This window comes from Bubalus kerabau, chromosome 8 (genome assembly GCF_029407905.1).
Source record: "Bubalus kerabau isolate K-KA32 ecotype Philippines breed swamp buffalo chromosome 8, PCC_UOA_SB_1v2, whole genome shotgun sequence".
Classification (NCBI taxonomy): Eukaryota; Metazoa; Chordata; class Mammalia; order Artiodactyla; family Bovidae; genus Bubalus; species Bubalus kerabau.
Window position 1 is genome coordinate 69,021,224 of NC_073631.1, and position 22,820 is coordinate 69,044,043.

At 45.8% G+C, this 22,820-nt stretch overlaps 3 long non-coding RNA genes across 4 annotated transcripts; 1 reads left to right on the plus strand and 2 right to left on the minus strand.

Moving 5' to 3' along the window:
* Nucleotides 1-14,558: 14,558 nt before the first annotated feature.
* On the minus strand, nucleotides 14,559-16,761 carry LOC129659257 (uncharacterized). The gene is made up of 2 exons (XR_008717914.1): nucleotides 16,650-16,761; nucleotides 14,559-15,974 (listed from the first exon to the last, which is right to left on the minus strand). It is a non-coding gene; the product is annotated as an uncharacterized LOC129659257 (long non-coding RNA).
* An 843-nt stretch (nucleotides 16,762-17,604) lies between these two features.
* LOC129659256 (uncharacterized) lies at nucleotides 17,605-19,026 on the plus strand. The gene is made up of 2 exons (XR_008717913.1): nucleotides 17,605-17,733; nucleotides 18,309-19,026. It is a non-coding gene; the product is annotated as an uncharacterized LOC129659256 (long non-coding RNA).
* On the minus strand, nucleotides 17,723-22,742 carry LOC129659255 (uncharacterized). Of its 2 annotated transcripts, XR_008717912.1 has the most exons (3): nucleotides 22,132-22,696; nucleotides 19,723-19,857; nucleotides 17,723-18,205 (listed from the first exon to the last, which is right to left on the minus strand). It is a non-coding gene; the product is annotated as an uncharacterized LOC129659255 (long non-coding RNA). The 2 variants fall into 2 exon arrangements; XR_008717911.1 differs by lacking the exons at nucleotides 17,723-18,205; nucleotides 19,723-19,857 and adding an exon at nucleotides 20,298-21,285 and having other exon boundaries at nucleotides 22,132-22,742.
* Nucleotides 22,743-22,820: the final 78 nt, after the last annotated feature.

Below are 22,820 nucleotides of genomic sequence, written 5' to 3' on the forward strand. Positions count from 1 at the left end.
TATACACAGAGAATATATTTAAGTTTGTTAAGCTGATGTGAAACTTAAATATTAGGCACCTGCTAGATGAGACTTCATTTAGTACAAGCTTTGATATTTATTAATTATAATTTTTATTTGGCTTTATTTTAATAGGTAATTTTATATTTTTAATTGAAGTATAGTTGATATACAATAGTGTATAAGTTTCAGGTGTACAAGATAGTGATTCACAATTTTTAAGGGAGTGAGAGAGGGTGAGCTGGTTGGATGGCATCATCGACTCAATGGATGTGAGTCTGAGCAAACTCCAGGAAATAGTGAAAGACAGGGAAGCCTGGCATGCTGCAGTCCATGGAGTTGTGAAGAGTTGGACACAACTGAGCAACTGAACAACAGCAACAGCACTCCACTTAGAGCTTTTTTATAAAATATTGGTTATATTCTCTGTGTTGTACAATATATCCTTATAGCTTATTTTATACATAATAGTTCATACTCTTAATCCCTTGCCCTTATATTGCCTCTTTATCCTTCTCTCTCCCTACAGGTAACCACTAGTTTGTATTTTATTTGTTGTTGTTCCTTCACTAAGTCTTGTCCAATTCATTGTGGCTTCCCTGTCCTTCACTATCTCCCAGACTTTGTTTAAATTCATGTTCATTGAGTCGGTGATACTATCTAACCATCTCATCCTCTGCCGCCCCCTTCTCCTTTTGCCTTCAATCTTTCCCAACATTGGAGTCTTTGCCAATAGGTCAACTTTTTGCATCAGGTGGACAAAGTATTGGAGCTTCAGCTTTAGCCCATCAGTCCTTGCATTGAACATTCAGTGTCGATTTCCTTTAGGATTGACTGGTTTGATCTCCTTGCAACCCAAGGGACTCTCAAGAGTCTTCCAGCACTACAATTCAAAAGCATCAATTCTTTGGCACTCAGCTTTCTTTATGGTCCAACTCTCACATCCGTACATGAGCCTGTTTCTTTTTTGTTATAGTCACTAGTTTGTTTTATTTTTTAGATACGACATATAAGTGGTATCATACAGTATTTCTCTTTGACTTATTTCACTTAGCATAATATCCTCCAAGTCTATCCATGTTGCTGCAAATGCAAAGTTTCATTCCTTTTTATGGCTGAGTAGTATTCCAATGTACCACATCTTCTTTTTATCCATTCATCTGTTGATGGACACTTGGGTTGCTTCAGTATTTTGGCAATTGTAGATAATGCTTCGGTGAACATTGGGGTGCAGGTATTTTTTTCAAGTTTGTCTTTTTGGTTTTTCTTCAAGTATATATGCAGGAGTGGAATCATATTGTAGTTCTAGTCTTAGTTTTTTTTTTTTGAGAAAACTCCATACTGTTTTTCACAGTGGCTGCATCACTTTAAATTCCTACCAACAATGTATGAGGGTTCTGTTTTCTTCACATCCTAGCCAACATTTGTTATTTGTATTCTTTTTGATGATAGCCACTTTGACAGGTGTGAGGTGATATCTCATTGATAGGTTTTGATTTGCATTTCTCTGATGATTAGCAGTGTTGAGCATCTTTTCATGTGCCTGTTGACCATCTGCATTTCCTCTTTGAAAAAATTTCTGTTCAGTTATTCTGCCCATTTTTTAATCAGTTTTTTTTTATGTTGACTTCTATGAGTTGTTTATATATTTTGTATATGCACCCTTTGTCAGTTATATCATTTGCAAATATTTTCTCCCATTCAGTAAGTTGCCTTTTTTTGGTCAGTGGTTTCATTTGTTATGCAAAAGCTTTTAAGTTTACTTATGTCCCATTAGTTTATTTTTGCTTTTATTAGGAAACAGATCCAAAAAAAAAAAAAACATGGCTATGAATTGTGTCAGAATGTTCTGCCTGTATTTTCCTCAAGGAGTTTTGTGGTTTCTGGTCTTACATTTAGGTCTTCAATACATTTTAATTTAAGTTTGTATAGGGTGTGGGAGAATGTTCTAATTTCATTCTTTTATTAATACATGTAGCTGTCCACTTTTCCCAACACCACTTAATGAAGAGATTGTCTTTTCCCTGTTGTATATGCTTGCTTCCGTTGTCATGGATTCATTGACCACAGCACGTGGGTTTATATCTGTGCTCTCTGTTCTGTTGCACTGAGCTCTCGGTCTGTTTTTGTGCCAGTATCATGCTGTTTTAATTAGCTTTATAGTGTGGTCTAGAGTAAGGGAGGGTGATTCCTCCAGCTCTGTTCATTTCTCTCAAAATCATTTTGGTTATTTGGGATCTTTTGTGTTTCCATATATATTTTAGAATTATTTGTATTTTTAAATTTTTTATTTCAAATTTTGATATTTATTAAGCATAGTTTTTGGCTTTATTTTAATAGGTAATTTTGAATTTATCTTAAAAATTTTAAATATGAAAAGCAATTTAAAATTTTAGATATAGTCTTATTTAGATTTTTATTAAACCATGTTTAAACTCTACACTTTGGATACAATTATACATTTTAAAAATTCTTTCGATCAATAGTGTTGCATCCATGTTCATGTGAGGATAGTCTTACCACTGTTCTCCAAATCTGTCCTTTCCTCTCTCCAGTTCATCCTCCCTACTTCTGCCTCGTGATTATTTCTAAAAGGCAAAGCTGTGCTTCATGCACCTCTGCTCAGGATACTTCAGTAGGTCCCCAAAGACCTTAGCAGAAATTCCCAAGTGGTTTTCCTTAGGCATCTTAACCACTGGACCACCAGGGAAGTCTCCTCTCCAGCTTTTTGATGACTAGTACCAATGGCCAATGAAGAGATGAGTCCTACTACCATAAGCCAAGTGAGTGAGCCACCTACGAAGCAAGTCCTCCGGCCCCACTCCAGCCTTCAGCTGACTGCAGCCCCAACCAATGTCTTGACTCCAACCTAATGGAAGACCCTAATCCAGGACCACCCAGCTAAATAGCTCTCAAATGTCTCACCTACAGAAACTGTGAGGTAATAAATGTTGTTTTTTAAGGTGATAGATTTTAGGGTCATTTGTTATACAAAAACAGATAACTAATATAGGGTTCTTCCCTGAATCGACCGTGAATCTGTTGTCTTGAGAAGTGCGTGGCCAATCTGTTGGCTTTTAAAGGACCTTTGTGAAGCTTTAACAGTGAGAGTGTCGCAGCAGTGACTCCAGTGTCCTCCCTGAATCTCCTTACTATAGAAGAGCTGGGCACTTATCAAAGAGTCATTCAGTAAACATTTAACCCCTGAGAAGCAGAGGACGCCAAGGCTTGATTTTCATGGGTCTTCTGCACTTAGGTGCCAGCAGCAATAGTGGGAACTAAAGCAGGGAGGTGCCCTGAAACAGATTCTAAATGTAGGAGGAGTGAACACAGGCTATGATCCAGCTGGGTTGGCTTCCTTAATTCTCTCTCACTGGCTCTTCTCTGGCTCCTGCGTGCATGTGTGTGTGCTAAGTCTCTTTAGTTGTGTCCAACTCTTTGTGACCCCACACTGTAGCCCACCAGGCTCCTCTGTCCATGGGATTCTCCAGGCAAGAATACTGGAGGGGACTGGGTTGCCTTACCCTCTTCCAGAGCATCTTCCTGACCCAGGGATCAAACCCACGTCTCCTGCATCTCCTATATTGCAGGCGAATTCTTGACCACTAGCACCACCTGGGAAGCCCTTTCTGGCTTCTGAGTCATTAATAAAGTTCTGTCTCAACCTCCAGCCTGCCCAAGCAGAGATTTGTTTCAGCCTCTGTCCTCCAAAAACTAGGAGGCAAGTCCTGAGTGATAATATCTTTGGCTTCTTCAGAGTCATTTATCACCAGATTAATTTCTGTTATGAGTTTACTGGTGTGGAAGCATCAGGAGGAAAGAGAGCTGCTGCCCTTTCCTTCCCTCTTTGAGTCCTTGCCATAGTTAAGGGAAGATTTTATCTTTCAACACTGTTAACATAGGAGTGATGGGGGAAGATGCCTACCCAGGGGCTTGGAACATGAGGAGCAGAAGTGGCTAGAATTTTCTCTGAGACAGGGAACCTGTCAGAGATTCAGGGTCTGTGAGTTCTGTCTGTTCACAGAGAACAAGGTCTGTGAATCTCAAGAAATGGAGACCAGCAACTGGTCTCCCAAACACCATCCTGGTCACAGTGCCAGCGTCTTGGTGAGACATGCTTATGCAGCACCCCTAGGAAGGCTGGATGCAAGCCCTGGGACTCCTAGTCTTTGAAACGATTCCTGTGTTCCAGCTTGGCACTCAAGTGACCAAACTGCTGGCCTTCGAGGGACTTCTGAAGACTTGCTCGGTGAATGTCACAGCAGAAAGAGGTCATCCCCACCCCCAAATCTTGCATGCTGCTTAAAAGCCCTGACACCTGTCATGTAGTCAGTCAGTGACATTTACAAAGTGCCTACTAGATGCCAGACATTGTTCCTAGACACTGGATGGACAGCAATGAACAGACTTCCTGTTCACAAGGACCTTATGTTCTTTGGGACTAGACTGGCAAGATAAAAATGAGCTGACTAGCAAATAGTTTCAGACAGTGATAAAGACTCTAAAAATAATAAAGTGGAGAAATTATATGAAATATGACTTGGGGTAAGGGTGGTGTTTAGATAGGTGGTTGGGCCTCTCTGAGGGGGTGACATTTGAAGGATATAAAGATGACAAGGAATTAGCCATGAGAAGACCTGGGGTAATAGCATGTGCAAACGCCCTGAGGTAGGAACCTACTTGGCCTGTGTAAAGAACAGTAAGAAAACCCATGTATCTGGAATGTTGTGAGTGAAGAGAGAAGTATGAAATAATATCAGAGAGGTAAACAGAGACCAGATCATATAGATCTTGTTGGCCATGTAAAAATAAATCATTTATTTTCAGTGCAGTGGGAAGTCACTGAAGCATTTGAAGCAGAGGAGTAAATGGTCCGATGTGTCTTTTACTGTCTGGCTGTGTGTGGAGATTGAGCTAGAATGAGACAAGAGTGGAGGTGGAGAGACCAGTTAGAGGTAGTTACCTGTAGCTGCCTGTTCGATTGCCTGGATCAGAATAGTAATAGTGGTGATAAAGAGGATGGGGCTTTTCAAGTTTCTATTGGAGTATAATTGATTTAGTGTGTTAGTTGCAGGTGTACAGCAAAGTGAATCAGTTATATATAAACCTATATCCTCTCTTTTTTAGAGAAAAGGGGATTGGATTTAGGAACTATTCTAAAGGCAGAGCAAATCAGACATGCTATAGATAGTTGTGTTGGAGGACAAAGGAGAATCAGGAAAAGCAAATAATAAAAATGGACTTGTAAGCCAGTGGGTATATTTCCTGGTGTGGGGGAAAAAAAATGGGAGAGGTGCATGGTTCCTGCATCAGAGGACAGGGATCCAAAACAGAGGCCATAGATTAGACCTATGGATGAATATGGTGATTAAGGACCGGAGAAGGAGGTGGAGAAAGTGAGAGGCAGGCAAAGCTTATGGGTAAGGGACTGCCCTTTTGTTGGTTTTTCTGTGAAGGAGTAGGTAAAGTCATTTGTTGAATGTGAAGAGGAGGGTTGCAGGGCTGTAACGAGGAGGGTGGAGAAGGTTTGTAAAAGCCCTTGTGAAGAAAAGGAGAGTAACCCTGTTGGGGCGGGCAGGGGCTTCTCCAGTGGCTCCGCGTTAAAGAATCCGCCTGCAATGCAGCCGGCGCAGAAGGCACAGATTCGATCTCTGGTTCAGGAAGACTTCCTGGAGGAGGGCATAGCAACCCACTCCAGTATTCTTGCCTGGAAAATCCCTTGGACAGAGGAGCCTGATGGGCTACATGGGGTGGCAAAGAGTCAGACTTGACTAAAGCGACTTAGCACGCACGCACACACCACCCCGGCTAAAATATGTTGAAATCCTAGCCCCTGCTACCTCTATATGAAATCTGCAGGTTCTGAGATTACCCAGAGCGTCTTTTGTTCAGACAAGTCTTGTCTGTCTTCACCAACTGGGTTAAGTGACCCCAAAGAGAGCTGGAGTCAGAATACGAGGAAGTAGTCTGCATCCCTCCAGGATGCAGACGTCAAGACTAGGATGAAGCGCTCAAGGGTTTTATTGGGGGGAGCACCTATGTGAAAGGAAAGATGGAGGAAGCGAGGGAAGCCGGGAGAACCACCAGACCACAGGGAACTCTGACCCCACGGGGAGGAGAGAGGGAGAGACAGCCGAGTGAAGCATCCTAGCCTGCCCTGTAGTCTAAGGAAGGTTCAGCAAAGCCCCTGGGAGTTCAGGAACAAAGTTGATAGCAGAGGAGTCCCCTCTACTCAAAGGAACCAGCTGCCTTAGTGCATCAGCTGCGCTCAGTCAGTGGCAGGGAGCGGCCTGTAGGGGGCGTGCTTTGGCACAGACTTAAGGATTTCAAAGAGCAGCAGCTGTGGTAGGAAGTCTGCCAGGTGTATTCTTGTATCGCCACGCCTCCCATCAGATCACCATCTAATCCCGGTCTGGACTTTTTTTTTTCTCGTCCTTTCCAGGTCCTTTGAGTTCTAGCTAATCGAACATGACTAAAATTTGTTGTACATCACTTCCCAGCCTATGTACCATCTTCTATGCCTTTCCCTTTTCTGCTGGTTGGGTCTCAATGTCCATGTGTTAAGGATGGCAGAGGCTGGTCCCTTCGCGACTATGGGGAACAGAGCCCCTCCCTGACTCCTTTCTGATAAGCTCTATGATCTGTTGACACCAGCAAAAAGTGAGTTTCCATTGCATTTGAGGTATGATACGTTCTGGTATTTGCTACAGGAGTGGACTTGGGCAAACTTCAGGAGATGGTGAGGGACAGGGAGGCCTGGCATGCTGCAGTCCTTGGGGTCAAAAAGAGTCAGACATGACTGGATGACTGAACAACAACAGCAAACTTGCTCTAACTACTGTACTACCACTGGGTCACAAGTGGGAAAGATGGTCAGGTTATCTGAGACAGAGGAGAAGGAGAGGGAGGGTAAGAAGAGCATTTGATTTACAAAAGTTCTCTGTCCATGACTTCTTAGGAGTGTGGAGTTAGGCTACACACAGGCTGGTGGGGAATCATCCCGAGTGAGTGGACTGACTGGTGGTCCTGGCTGTCTTCCCAGGGTCAGGGTCTGTTTAGCTTTCTGATGCCTCTGCTTCTTTACGTTCTCCTTCTCTGGCCATTTGTTGTCCAAGCTCAGCCGTGTGCAGACTTCCCAGGAGCCCCACCCTGGCTTTCTTCCAGTGCACACCCCCAGGATCCTAAGAGATGCTTCCCAGACCTTAGTGTAGGAGTAAGGCAGCGCACGTCCGGTCTCTGTGGGACCTGAGACAAGGCCTTTCCCCTCTCTGGCCTCAGTCTCCCCACTGAATAACGGGGGAACTGGCCCTGCTAACCTCTAGCCCCTGACTGTTTTTACTATGGGTTTGTGAACCTGCGACTTAGGGAAACACATGCTGAGAAATGGAAGGAGAGCAGACTTCCCTCTGTCCAGCAGAGGGGAGCATCTCCCCACAAACCAACAGCTCCGCAGAGCAAGGGCTGTGACAGGCGTGTGGAGCCCGGGCCTCCTGGGGCATTCGTGCAGGAAGTAGCCTCTGAGCAGGGTTCTGAGCACCAGGAACACTGCCCCAAGAACGTGACCATAGGGAAGCCCTCAAGCCCCTTCTCAGCTCTTCCCTAAGGCAGTCTGACCCTCCATACCTGTCCTGTAGAGAGTTGGTCAGTCAGTACATACATATCAGTGGAACTCTGGCTTTGCCAGTTAGGTGGTGAGGAGGAAGCTTATGCAAGCTGGGAAGACAGGACAGCAAAACCAGACAGATAAGCACAAGGCTCACCCAAGCTAGCTGTACCCCTAGGCTGACATGTCTCTGGCTGGACGGGACCTCAGACTCCCAGTTATGGTTTGAGTTGTGTCTCTCAAAAAAGATAAGATCACCTTCCACTGTGACCTCATTTGGAAATAGGGTCAGTGAAGATATAACTAAGTTATTATTATAACTTGTAAATTGAGTTTGTCCTGGTGTATGTCGGCCCTTAATCCCATGTGACTGGTGTCCTTGTAAGTAGGGGGTAATACAGGGGAAACATGGCCATGGGAGACAGAGGCAGAGATTAGAGTCGTGCTGCCAAAAGCCGAGGAACACCTGAGGCTGCTAGAAGCTGGAAGGATCCTTTCTCGGAAGCTTCAGAGGGAGCACAGCCCTGCTGGTACTTTGATCTTGGACTTCCAACCTCCAGAACTGTGAGATGATGAATTTCTATGAAGCCACCTAGTTTGGGGTACTTTATTATGGCAGTCCCAGCAAGCTAATACCTCCAGCACTGCCCCCCCCGCCCCCACCTCCCTGGGCAGAAGGGCTGCGTCCACTCAGTCCCACCTCTGCAGCAGACTTTGCTCTGTATGCATAGTGCTTGCTATTGCTGCCATTGGTTTTAACTTTGATTTTGTGTGCCATTGGCTCGACTGCTCCTACACGTGACTCACCTGGCACCTGTGGGCATTTGAGCTGTGTCCCTGTTCCACACATCCCTGGTGCCTAGGAGGAGGAACCCCTCAGCTGCCCCCCAAACTCCTCTCAGCAGGGGCTGTTCTTTCCCTCCTCCGGCTTCCTGTCCACACGGGGCAACTCTGACCCAGATAATGTTTTTATGTTGAAAAAGTCTGCCTACCTACAGCTTCTGCCCACCTGTCCTTGCTCTGTATTAGGGCCACCAAGAACCCTCTGCCCTTAGACATTTATGCATAGGACCTTATCCCCTTAAGAGCTGTCTGGTCCCAAGTCCCTCAGAACATCCTCATTGCTGTGTTTTCCTGACGGTCACCTTACCTGGACTAGCTCCAGTTCTCTTTGTGGTTAGGGGCCAAGACTAGACACGATATACCTGGTGTGTGTTCTAACAGAGTCAAGAGGGCAGGAGCATCACCTCCTTTGTTCTGAACTCAATATCTTTGATGATGCAGACTGAGACCACCTGAATGGCTGTGACCATGGCAACTCCAGGAGAGAGATGAGAGATGGTGAATTCTTTGGTCACTGAGAACATTTCCACAGGTACAAGAGTTTAGTATGAGGATGATAAACTGCCTGCTGGAGGAAAAAAGGTGGTATCCATCTGGGTGCTCAAGACAGAATTCTTTTTTTAATTGAAGTATAGTTGATTTACAATACTACTAATATGTTAGTTTCAGGTATACAGCAAAGTAATTCAGTTATATTCTTTTTTCAGGTTCTTTCATCTCCCCCATCATGCCCCTCATCTCCTTAGTCCTTCCCACCTGGCTTATGCCTTATACCAGGAGGGTTCTTGGATACAGGCAAGATCCCATTCAGGCTAACCCAAATGACTGGACATCTACTTGAGATACAACAGGGAGTCAGTGGGAGCCTGGGAACCAGGTTCAAGAATGTGCAGACTTGAAAGAGGTCTGAATGGCCAAGAAGCAGAGAATATTAGCTAGAAATTGCTTCTGGATGCAAGTAACAGAGACATGAAAAACAGGCATAACAACACAGTGCTCTGTATTTCTCTCATCTGAAAAGAAGCCCAAAGGTAAGAAGACCAGGGCAGGTGTAAGGCTTAAGGATGTTGCGGCTGAGTTCTTTGAGTTTCTGTTGGCTTTTCCAGGGCTGGCTCAAGATGGCTAGTGAAGTGCCAATCAATAGGCTCACCTCTTGGACAGGAAGGGTGCAGAAGAAGCACCAGGACACGGGCCAGCATAGCTGTCTCCCTCTTCAGGAATTGGTACTCAATCACTTTTGCTAACATCCCATTGGCCAGCACTGGGTCATACAGTGTGATGTTTAACTTTATGTGTCACCTTGGCTAGGCCACAGTGTCCAGATATCTAGGCAAACACAAGTGTTCCTGGAAGGAATTTTTAGATGAGATTAACATTTAAATCTGTAGACTTTGAGTAAAGTAAATCTCCATCATGTGGGTGGGCCTCATCCAAACAGAAAAAGGCCCTTAGGAGAAGACTGAGGTCCTCCAAGGATCCAGCCCACAGGCTAGGGTCTGGAACCCCTGTCTTAGGGTGGCAGCAGGCAAGGAGGTAGAAAGGACATTGAAGGGGGAGAGAAAAAACTGGCATGAGAACTAAGGGAACACTGGCAAAAGGTGAGCCCTTTAAATCTGCCGAGGACAGAAAGAAGGCAATTCTTCAATATTCCTCAACAGTTTACCTACCTGGGAGAAAAGGGCAGAAAGGTTTCTGCGTAGCTGGAAGTGTGTCTTGGCCATCTCAGGGTTAGCACGGCATCCACGCTCCTGGAGTCTGCAGACCCTGCTGGCCGGCTGCAGACTCCAGGAGCTGTAGTCAACTCACTGTGATTTGTCCCCTTTGAAAACAGCAGGTGTACAAATGGCTCTCTCAGCTCCAAGGCAACCAGATCACATTCTCCTCTCACAGGGGGATCACGAGCGCACCCCTGCAGTCACTGATCCATTTGTGTGCCCTGAGCTCCTTTCAAGGCCAGACCCTGGGCTTGGAACACAAAAATGGATAAACCCAAGTCCCTGTTTCCAAGGAGTCCACAGGCTGGAGAAGGAGACAAATCCGAGGAGTCAACAGAGTGACGGTAAGTGGTTGACCAAGGAAAGAATACACCAAGTACCTCCTCTTTGGGATCAAGAAGCTGACTTGCTGGGCTTCTCTGAAGAGCCTTGCTTGGGCTGAATTGGACAGAATCAGTCAGACTTGGTCCAAAGGATGAGCTGGTGAAGCTTGAGAGCCACAGCACCTTTGAGGAACAGCAAGCATGGCCCGGGGGCTTCCCTGGTAGCTCTGTCAATAAAGAATCCACCTGCAATACGGGAGACCTGGGTTCGATCCCTGAGTTGGGAAGATCCCCTGAAGGAGGGCCTGGCAACCCACTCCAATATTCTTGCCTGGATAATCCCTATGGACAGAGGAGCCTGGCAGGCTACAGTCTATGGAGTTGCAAAGAGTCGGACATGACTGAGCAACTAAGCACATAAGCGTGGCCTGAGCCCAGGGCCCTCCAGGGTCTTGGAGATGGACAGGAAGAGACCCAGGGTATTAATCCAGAGCTCTGTACCCACATTGTTCTCACCGGGGTCCACCACCAACCAGTGCTCCATCCAGGGGCCTTTTTCCAGCCTATTTTTGAGCCCTTCCCTTCTCTCTCTTTAAAAAAATGTATTTAATTATTCTTTGGCCATGCTGCTTGGCTTGCAGTTTCTTAGTTCCCCAACCAAGGATTGAACTTAGGCCCACAGCAGTGAAAGCCCTGAGTCCTAACCACTGGACTGCCAAGGAGGTCCCACCCTGCCCCCCTACCCCCCGAAAAGATCCTGTGTTGATATCATGATGATCACAACAGCAGAATGCCACCAGCTCCTGAGACTTCCTCCCCTGTCTGGCTGCCCTAACTCACTGTTCTTATTGACTTCCTCATTTCCTTAAATTCTAACTTCCTTTTCCAGCTGTCCCACCTCTAAGTGAATCAGAAACTTCCTCCTTTCTCATTTCCATCTCTAGTTCTCTTTGCACATTGGTCTCAGTTCCTCCTACTACAAGATAAGCCCCCTGTAGTGTCTGGAAATGTGGCTGCAGGAACTCTAGAGAAGCAATCCATGGGGATTCCCACATTCACCCATCCGTCCTGCAGAAGGAGGTTGGGGCGTGTTATTGCCCTGGAGCTCATCGCTGTTACTAGCACAGTGAGGGCAATATGATTTATGATGGGAGAAATGAGGGGCCATGAGTGGCCCCATCAAAGTTATACTGAGAGAAAGCCAGTTCCCAAAGGCAGGTGTGTTGGTCAGGGTCACAGTCAGGAGATAGGAACTACATAATATGAACAAGGATAGTTTAATATAATTATTAACTAATAACAGAGAGTTAACCACTAAAGGGTAAAGAACTCTAAAGAATATGCTGCTGCTGCTGCCAAGTCACTTCAGTCGTGTCCGACTCTGTGCAACCCCATAGACGGCAGCCCACCAGGCTCCCCTGTCCCTGGGATTCTCCAGGAAAGAACACTGGAGTGGGTTGCCATTTCCTTCTCCAATGCATGAAAGTGAAAAGTGAAAGTGAAGTTGCTCAGTTGTGTCCGACTCTTAGCAACCCCATGGACTGCAGCCCACCAGGCTCCTCCGTCCACAGGATTTTCTAGGCAAGAGTACTGGAGTGGGGTGCCATTGCCTTCTCTGCTAAAGAATATAGAAGGAGATAAATGGATAAACACAATGTAGTATATACATACAATGGAATATGATTCTGCCAAAGAAAGGGAGGAAATTCTGATACAGGCTGGATGACTTAAACTGCAAACATTTACTTTCTCACAGTTCTGCAGGCAGGAGGTTCATGATCAAGGTAACAAAGATTTGGTCTCATGTGAGAGTCCTCTTCCTGGCTTGTAGCCAGCTTCCTCCTCACTGCATCCTCACCTGGCATCCTCTGTGTGCGTACTCACCCCTGCATCTCCCTCTGCTTATAAAGTCACCAATCCTGTTGGATCAGGGGCCCACCCTTATGACTTTATTTAACTTTAATTCCCTCCCTAAGGGCCATATTTCCAGAGACAGTCCCACTGAGGAGGTTACGGATAGGTCAGCCCAACAGTGACCAAGGCATGGAGAAGACACAGGTAAAGTTAGAAATTTTGGGAAAATTCACTCTGAGGAGGCTTTGCCAATGCTGGGTACTACCAGATGCCTGCCAATGGGAGGGAGCAGGAGTAGTCCATGGGATACCCTGACTCTGCGCCTTCATTGGGTGATTGTATGGCTGTTAGCATATCAGACTCCATCTTGGGAACTTACCATTTCTCCTGTCCTTCTGCTGACCCTACCTCAGGCTTTGCTGTGCAGTAAATCACTTCTCTGTCATCAAGGGCTTTGTAGTTCATAGATACTATTTAATAATCATTGGGATCAGGTGGCCTCTAAACTGTTAGTCCCCAAACAATGATGAAAACTTCACTGATGTATTACCAGCACCCATGAGCCCAGTTAGCATTCAGCAATCTTGACTTAGGAGTTCATGTCCTATTTCCAGGCACATACCTCTAGATCTTAGGCTAGCCATAAAATTGTCCCTGTGGCCCCTCAGTGGTGTGGAATGCAGCTGCAAATGCTTCTGGATTGCTGACCACCTGATCTGGATCCCACCCTGTGAGTAAGTGACCCTGTAATAAACTGATCCTTGACCATATAGAGCTGCCTGTCTCATTGTTTTGTCTCAAGATGCTTCTCGGTTCAATGGTCACTTTTCATTCCCTTGGTCCTTCGACAGTGGTCTTTGCATTTTCGACTTGAGACGGTCTGGAAAGCTGAATATGAGACACGACTTAGTTTTGGAGCCGTAAGGGCCCAACCAGTGTCAGCCATGCAGCTGCTGTATTCCTAGACTTGGGGAGGAAGAAATGGCCCTCTGCCTTCCTAGGTTCTTCTGGCTGGTGTAGGAGTTAAATTGACATGAGACTGATCATCAGGAGAAAATCAAACAAAATTTTAATATCATGTATACATGGGACAGGGCTTCCCAGGTGGTGCTAGTGGTAAAGAACCCACCTGCCAATGCAGGAGACGTAGGAGACGAGGGTTCAATCCCTGGGTTGGGAAGATCCCCTGGAGGAGGCCATGGGAACCCACTTCAGTATTCTTGTCTGGAGAGTCCCCATGGACAGAGGAGCCTGGCGGGCTATGGTTCATAGGGTCGCAAAGAATCGAACGCAACGGAAGCAACTAAGCACGCATGCGCGCATCCATGCGCGAGGCCCAGGATAACTAACTGTCCAAAGCGAATAAAACCCGCACCTTAAATACTACTGTTAGCTGAAGACAAAAGACGATGTTGGGGGTATTGGTTTGGGACCTCAAAGGGGAGGAAGGCAATTCACATGGAGATGAAAAAGCAACTATCTTGTAAAGGAATGTTTGCTGGGCTGACAGCGCGACAATGGGATGCTTAGTGGACTCTGCTCTCTGCTGAGTTCCCCCAGCACACCTGGCTCACATTCTTTGCAGGTGTCACTGGTGAAGGCTGTATTCCAGGAACAGAGCCTCTATCTAAATTCTTTCAGGCAGTTAAGCAGAAGAGCAAAGTCTCTTCCTGAGTCTTTTGGGCCTTGATTGTTTTCAGCTCAAAATAATCCGTGTGCCCAAGAGATATTTGGGGGAGGCAAGTTTGCTGCCCTACATCGGTGTCTAGAATAGTGCCTGCTACATCATAGGTGCTTAATAAATTAATTAACAAACATCAGGTGTCTTTGCCCATCTAGTTCTCTTAAACTCATTTGTTTCCATTTCATTTTGCTGACTTTTTTTTGTTATTCCTGCCCTCTGTGTCCTTAACAATAGTTTCAGCAGTGTTTTTTCTTCCTTGGGCTAATTTCTATTTTCTTTTCCCACTTTTTTTCTGAGCTCATGTTTCACCTCCAGATGCTTCACCATCCTTCCCCTGTACTCTGTCTTCTTAGAGCCAACCATCTCATTGTTGTTTAAAATGCCTGGCACTTGTTTGGTTCCAGCCCTTGTATGCTCTAAGACAGTGTTTCTGTTGAGGAGTCTGCATTTGCTATTTGCTTTTCTTCTCCCTTTTCTCTGCCCGGAGAGACCCTTTGCAGCTTCCTTTCTGATGACTCACCTTTGAACGAGTGGAGTTTTTCCCAGCTCTTTACTAAATCATTGGAGGGGAAGGGTCAGGGCAGTGTTTCCTGTTAGCTAGAACAGGAAACCCTTAGGACCCAGGGTTTTAGATGTGAGCTTGATCGGCCTTTAGTTCTCAGCTCAGACATGTCAGGGCAAGTTTGACAATCCAGAGATGCTTGGCCTCTGCCAAGGAGACCTGCATGATTTGGCTTTCTTTCACTTATTTATTCTTTTGTTGTCCTCATGCCAATTTAGTTAGTTCAATGGCTCAGTCATGTCCGACTCTGCGACCCCATGGACTGCAGCATGGCTGGCCTCCCTGTCCATCGCCAACTCCCAGAGTTTACTCAAACTCATGCCCAATGAGTCAGTGATGCCATCCAACCATCTCATCCTCTGTCATCGTCCCCTTCTCCTCCTGCCTTCAATCTTTCCCAGCATCAGGGTCTTTTCAAATGAGTCAGCTCTTCGCATCAGGTGGCCAAAGGATTGGAGTTTCAGCTTCAGCATCAGTCCTTCTAATAAATATTCAGGACTGATTTCCTTTAGGATGGACTGGTTGGATCTCCTTGCAGTCCAAGGGACTCTCAAGAGTCTTCTCTAATGCCACAGTTCAAAAGCATCAATTCTTTGGCGCTCAGCTTTCTTTATAGTCCAACTCTCACATGACTACTGGAAAAACCATAGCTTTGACTAGAGGGACTTTTGTTGGCAGAATAATATCTCTGCTTTTTAATATGCTGTCTAGGTTGGTCATAACTTTTCTTCTAGAGAGGATGTTTATGTCCTAGTGCCTGGGGGCAGAGACACAGGGGTGGAAAAACAATGTCTGCAGTTCAGCCTCCCAAGGACCAGGCCTGAGCCATCTGCAGAGAGGAGCTGCAGGTGGCAGAAGACAGGGCTCTTCTGCTTCAGGGGCCAGATGCCCAAGTGCGAAGGCAGAGAGGGCAAGAGCTTCTCCCCACTCCTGCCAGGATCGGGAGCTCAGGTACGGGGGCCAAAGAGAACACAGCCAGGCTTTGGCATCACTTCAACTGAAATCTTAGGTTGCAAGGGACACCATCTTGACCAATGCGTGTGAGCACCCAGATTCCCTTTCTCCCTCCATTTTCCATGTGGTCCTGATGCAGCCGTCAATGACAGGACTACCATTGCCACGTCTGGCCACATCTCACCACCCCTCGCCACCTCCACCTGGGCCCTGGACCAAAGTCTGACTTAGAATATTTTAAGACCCAGTTAGCAGTCTCAGTGTTTGGACATCTTAATCGAAGGAGCATCTAGTGTAGATGGAAGGGTCAAAGGAGGGATTGCATATTGAGACTCTGCAGAAATGGGGGCTGCTGTAGAGTTTCCATGTCTCACAGGATCACTGCCTCAGGTGGCTTAGCAGTAATTATTTTTTCTTCTTGTCAGATTCAAATTCCCTGGAAAGAGAGAATCCAAGGTTTATCAATAATGTGAGGAAAGAACTAAAATGTATCAGCTGCCAAGGGTTGATGTCATCTATTTTGCTTTTGCTTCTTTAAAAGAAATGCTAGCCCAGTATTGTGCCCAAGCCTGTCCTTTCTAGAGACAGCCCCACAGTTCCACTCATGCAAAATGAAGATCAAAGGAAGCAAAGGATAGTGACTGCCAAGCTTTATCCTCCATAGCCCTACACCCTCTACTCCAGATAAAAGCAAACCACCCTCTTCACCATGGGTTCCAAGTTAAAAATAGGATACATTTATCGAAAAGTCTATTTCCTTTTAAAATCTTTTTGTGAAATCTAGGTTACCCCGGCACTTGTGTCTTTGTTTAGCTACTAAAAAGATTGATCTCAACTCAAACCCCACTCATATCTCCTCCTGGTAGGAGTTGTGCGGAGCTCAGGTGAAAGGCTTTCCGAAAACTCACCTGAAACCAGCTCAACAGTCTAAGAGGAATTCTCATGGGAAGGATTTGAAGACGATTCAATTAAATTTATAAAAAGATTCTAAATTGGACCCAAGCAAGGGAAAAAAAATCATAGAAAAAGAAAAGACATTCAGTCACACTGAGAAACTAAAATCAGAAGCAATTATCACCGAGATTTTGTTCAAGAAATGAATATTGACTACCTGCTGTTGTTCTTGTTTACTCGATGAGTCATGTCCAACTCTTTTGCGACCCCACGGTCTGTAGCACCAGGCTCCTCTGTCCAAGGTTTCTCCAGGCAAGGATACTGGAGTGGGTTGCCATTTCATTCTCCAGAGGATCTTCCTGACCCAGGGATCAAACCCTGGTCTCCTGCATTGGCAGGCTCTTTACCACTGGGCCACCTGGGAAGTCCATATTGACTACCTGCTGCTGCTAAGTCACTTCAGTCGTGTCTGACTCTGTGCAACCCCAGAGACGGCAGCCCACCAGGCTCCGCCATCCCTGGGATCCTCCAGGCAAGAACACTGGAGTGGGTTGCCATTTCCTTCTCCAATGCATGAAAGTGAAAAGTGAAAGTGAAGTCACTCAGTTATGTCCAACTCTTCGCAACCCCATGGACTGCAGCCTACCAGGCTCCTCCATCCATGGGATTTTCCAGGCAAGAGTACTGGAGTGGGGTGCCATCGCCTTCTCCGATATTGACTACCTACTGGGTTTCAAATGATATATAGATATCAAAATAGATAAGACATAAGCCTAGCCCTCCAGAGCTGATTGAGCAGTGGAAAAAAATACTTCAATATTTCAATGGAATCACCAGCAACTTGTGTCAACAATCTATTATATTCTAATTGTCTTTTTCCTGATCATAAAAGCAATGCATACCTAGTGAAAAGTATTTGGGAAACATAAAAATTGCTCTGATCTTGCCACTAGAAGTAATCCTTGTTAACAGTTTGTATATTTTCCTGTAGGTATATATGGTTATATCAGGGCTTCCCTGGTGGCTGACACAGTGAATAATCTGCCTGCAATGCAGGAGACCTGGGTTTGATTCCCTGGGTCGGGAAGATCCCCTGGAAGAGGGAATGGCAACCCAGTATTGTTGCTTGGAGACTTCCATGGGCAGAGAAGCCTGGCGGGGTCGAAAGAGTCGGACGCGACTGAGTGACTGACAGTTTCACTTCCTTTCACTATGGTTATAAGTGCCAACATTGATCAGCCCATTCCATGTGCCAGGGACTATGCTAGACCCTCAGTTAATCTGCACATCAAACTGATGAGGTGAGTATCATCATTGTGCCCATCTTACAGATGAGGGAATGGAGGTTTCAAGATCAGTCTGCTCAAAATCTCATACTTAGGGATGGGAAGAGGTAGAAGTCATCTGATATCTGTCTTTTGCCCAAGCCTTCAGCCAGTCCAGGGACTGGAAAAACCCAGCAGCAAAGATTTCATCATGAGAGGGTCAAGCCCTGTGGCTGTGACTCAGATTTGGCTTTGGGGGACTAAAGGTTTGACTCCTATGGAAAGACAGGGGATGAGAAACTTATATCCTCTAAAAACAAACACAAAACAAAGCTTGTTCTTTGGGGGAGTTCTTTAAACGTAATACAAAGGGGAGAAAAGAATTCTTCGTGGTAATCTGAAAGGCTCTGGGAATTGATGGCTGTGCCTAGGGCTCTAGTGCTGCCACCTGGTGGAGAAGATGGTGTAGGACACAGCGTTCAACAAAACCAGCCCTGAAAGACAGTTCCTGGGATGGGGAAGAAATATTTAATATTTAGAGACAAATTTGCAAGAAATGGGAAGTCGTTTTTTAAAATATGTATTTTTATTTATTTATTTGGCTGTTCCAGGAGTGTTGCAGCACTCAGGAGCTTCGATTTTCCTTGCGGCATGTGAACTCTTAGCCGTGACATGAGGGATCTTACTTCCACAACCAGGGACTGAACCCATGCCCTCTGCAGTGGAAGCTCGGAGTCTTAACCACTGAATCATCAGAGAAGTCCCTTTAAATAAAGGGTTTGATTTACACAACTTTGCCCGAGGAATCCCACTACCCAGACACGGGTCAGACAGACTTTTAAGTCTTTTCCACCTTGAGACCTGCAGCCGTAACTGAAGGTCATCTGAGGCTGTGTGAGAGGGCCCAGGGCATCAATACGGAGTCCCCACGTTCTGAGCCCGACTCTGCTCAGAAAAGCTTGGTGTCTTTAGGTGCTTAATTCCCCTGACCCTCTTTTTTTTTTTTTTTTTTAACTTGAATTGGGAAAACCTAAAGATGAGAGTCCATTCTGTGTCCCATTGTCCTTGCATGGCCCAACAAACATTTATTTACCAAACATTTTCTTTTGCATCTTCATATGAAGTTCCTTCCTTCTTTCTGAAGTGCTGAACCACTGCCCCTAAGTCTTCTTTTGTCTTTAACCAAAGGCGGTATTTAAGGTGAAGGTTTTAGCCATTAAGGAGAGTTAGTTTTCCTGAGTCTCTCCCATGTGTATGTTGGGGAGGGGGAAATTTCCTACTTACCCCTGTTGAGTTCTTGTGGCTGGAATAATAATAAAATTGATCCAAGACAGATTAATAGGAGAAACAAACTTAAGTTCATTCACACAGAGGTTCATGGAAATGGGACCTACTGCTAAGTCAGTCTCATAAGAGTCTCATGTCCGACTCTGTGCGACCCCATAGACGGCAGCCCACCAGGCTCCCCTGTCCCTGGGATTCTCCAGGCAAGAACACTGGAGTGGGTTGCCATTTCCTTCTCCAATGCATGAAAGTGAAAAGTGAAAGTGAAGTCGCTCAGTCATGTCTGACTCTTAGCAACCCCGTGGACTGCAGCCTACCAGGCTCCTCCGTCCATGGGATTTTCCAGGCAAGAGTACTGGAGTGGGGTGCCATTGCCTTCTCCGAAATGGGACCTAAGAAGTAGCCAAAGCAGGCAGCTTTTATACGTCTTAGACAAAGGAACCGTAAGCTTGTGAGGAAGTGGCAGGAAAAGAAACCAGTTTGGGGTGCCCAATTAGTGAAGAACTGAAACAGAATGTGGGTTTGAGGTAGTAAATGAAAGAAGGAACACGGTTTGTTTACAGAGGCTTCTTGGCTCTGAATTCCCCTTCTCTGGGGATAAGGGCAACCTTCTACCTGCAGAGGCTTCCCTGGTGGTGCAGTGGTAAAGAACCTGCCTGTCAATACAGGAGACACGGGTTCAGTCCTGGGTCAGGAAGATCCCCTGGAGGAGGAAATGGAAACCCACTCCAATATTCTTACCTGGAGAATCCCGTGGACAAAGGAGCCTGGCGGGCTACAGTCCCTGGCGTGGCAAAGAGTCCGACACGACTGAGCATCTGAGAACACACTACCTCCAGATGCAGGGAGGGCACCTTTCACAGGGATATTGATTTCCTGCTTTCAGGGAGACAGAAAGGAGGGTCACAGTGTCCCTCTTGCTATGGCTGTTAAGAAACTTTAATTCAAAATAATCAGTATGCTATTGCTGCATATGTTGGGGTAACCTTCTCTGAGCCTCAACATACAGATGCTACTAAGCTTTTGCTTGATTTTCTCCTGCTAATGTCACATGTCAATTTAATTCTTAGACCATCCAGAAAAACCTAGAGAATAGAAGACAGTTTCTTCTTCCCTGACAAGGGCAACAGCACAAAGAACTTGATTTCTCTGCCTTATAAATTCATTGGTTTCTTTAATAATATACTAAATTTGCAAATTAAAACCACAGTGATATATAACTATACACTTCCAAGAATGGCTAAAATTAGGACAGCTGATAATATAAAGTATTAATGAGAGTGTGGAGCAACTAGAATAAGCAGATATTGCTGGTGGGAGTGTAAGTTGGTACAATCATTTTTGAAAATCAGCAGCATCTTTTATGTCTACCCTATGACCCAGCAGTTCCATTCCTGTGTATCTTCTTAAAAGAAATGAGTGTCATGTTCACCAAAAATTGCATTGGAAAATGTTCATAGCAGCTTTATATATAATAGCCCCCAATCTGTCAACACCCCAAATTGTGACATATTTGTAAATGAAATTCCACACAGCAGTAAATAATACAAACTCCTTCTTCGTTCACTAACATGGCTGACTCTCACAGATGTAATATACAGCATGAGAAGCCAGACCCAAAAGAGCACAGAGGGTATGATTTCATTGACATGGAGTTCAAGAATAACCAAAATTAATCTCTAGTGAAAGAAAACAAAATAGTGGCTGCCCTTGTGGGGGCGAGGGGAGTTGACTGGGTGGGGTACAGAGAGCATCTTGAGGTGATGGAAATTCTGGTATCTTCTGAGTGGAGGCTACACAGGTGTATACATATGTAAAAGCGTATCCACCTGCATAAAGTTCTATGCACTGTGTGTAATTTATTAATCCGCAAAAAAAGTAAAAAGAAAATCACGTCTGAAATCCATCGGGCCACCAGGTAGTGATGACTCCGTGTCCAGGAAACATCAGGCACGGTGTGCTCTGGTACTCTGCCTTGCCTGTAGTGCTCTGCCCAGGGGGCCTCCAGGCGCTGCTCAGGGTGGAGCTGGGTGTGGCAGCCACCGCAGCAGGCCAACCAGGGGCCAGGACCAGGGATAGAGACACACCAGCTGCCCTCTGCTGGCTGACCTTGCGACTGCAGTTTTGGGGACAGCAAGAAGAGAACAGTCACAAGCCCCAGAGAGAACAAAGGTCGGGGGAGAGGTTGGGCTGGAGTCGCTGTCTCACAACATGCTTGGCTCTTGACAGTTTTCCTGATCCCGGTCTAGTAGTTGTAGTCTTAGAGCATCTACTCATGGCCTTCAGTGATTTTTGAAACCTTGTCTAAATGAGAACAACTGTATCAGTTGGTGGAGAAGGCAATAGCACCCCACTCCAGTACTCTTGCCTGGAAAATCCCATGGGCAGAGGAGCCTGGTAGGCTGCAGTCCATGGGGTCGAGAACAGTAGGACACGACTGAGCGACTTCACTTTCACTTTTCACTTTCATGCATTGGGGGAGGAAATGGCAACCCACTCCAGCGTTCTTGCCTGGAGAATCCCAGGGACGGGGGAGCCTGGTGAGCTGCCGTCTATGGGGTCACACAGAGTCAGACACGACTGAAGCGACTTAGCAGCAGCAGCAGTATCAGTTGGGATTTAGCAGGAAAGGGCGATTCGCTCAGACAAGGTAATGAAGGAGAGTTTAATGGAAGGACCACTTATACAGATGTGAGCAGGTTCAGGGATGGCCCCCCCCCCTCCATCTGGATCCCAACCAGGTGTCCCCTTTTCTCTAAGCTCTTGCCCCAGCCTTCTTCCTGCTCCATCCCAGTCCAGGTGGCCCAATTTTAGTCCTTCTAGGGAGCTTTGCCGGAGAAGACAATGGCAACCCACTCCAGTATTCTTGCCTGGAAAATCCCATGGACGGAGGAGCCTGGTAGGCTGCAGTCCATGGGGTCGCTAAGAGTCAGAAACGACTGAGCGACTTCCCTTTCACTTTTCACTTTCATGCATTGGAGAAAGAAATGGCAACCCACTCCAGTGTTCTTGCCTGGAAAATCCCAGGGACAGGGGAGCCTGGTGGGCTGCCGTCTATGGGGTCGCACAGAGTCTGACACGACTGAAGCGACTTAACAGTAGCAGGGAGCTCTGCCAGTGGTTCTCAATCCCAGCTAGCAATAAACTCACCTGGGGAAGCTTTAAAGTACCTCATTGCCTGGGTTCTGCCCTCAGAAGTTCTAATTTAATGGGTCTTGGGTAGGGCCTGGGCATTGTGCCATTTAAAAGCTGTCAGGTGACTCTTAACAGGCCCAGATCAATTATTTCAGACTCTCAGGTGCATAGGACCTGGGCACAGGTGCTTTAGCAAATTTCCCCAGTGCAGCCAGAGCCAAGAGGCTCTGTTCTGTTTTCTTTCAAAATCTATTGTTTGGTATAAACTTGGAGATCTGTTCTTCTCTGTTTTCCATTAAGGTGTTATTTCAGAAGTAAAACAATATAATACATTTACAAACTTAAGATTGCTTATTTTCACCCTAATAACCCTGAGGTACTCTGGCCAGAGTCAAGAACAAAGGAATAAAGAAAATAGCATCCATATTCATAATAGCATTATTCACAATAGCCAAAAAGATGAAACGACCCAAGTGTCCACTGACAGATGAGTGGATAAACAAAATACTTAGAATGAACTATTTTTCAGCCTTAAATTCTGACACATGCTACAACCTGGGTGAACCTTGAAGAGTGGTTCACTTATGCTGGTTGAAATAAGCCAGTCTCAAAAAAGACATACTGTATGACTCCACTTATATGCAGTACTTAGAACAGTCAAAATCACAGGGACAGAAAGTAGAAGAGTACTGACTATACTTCAG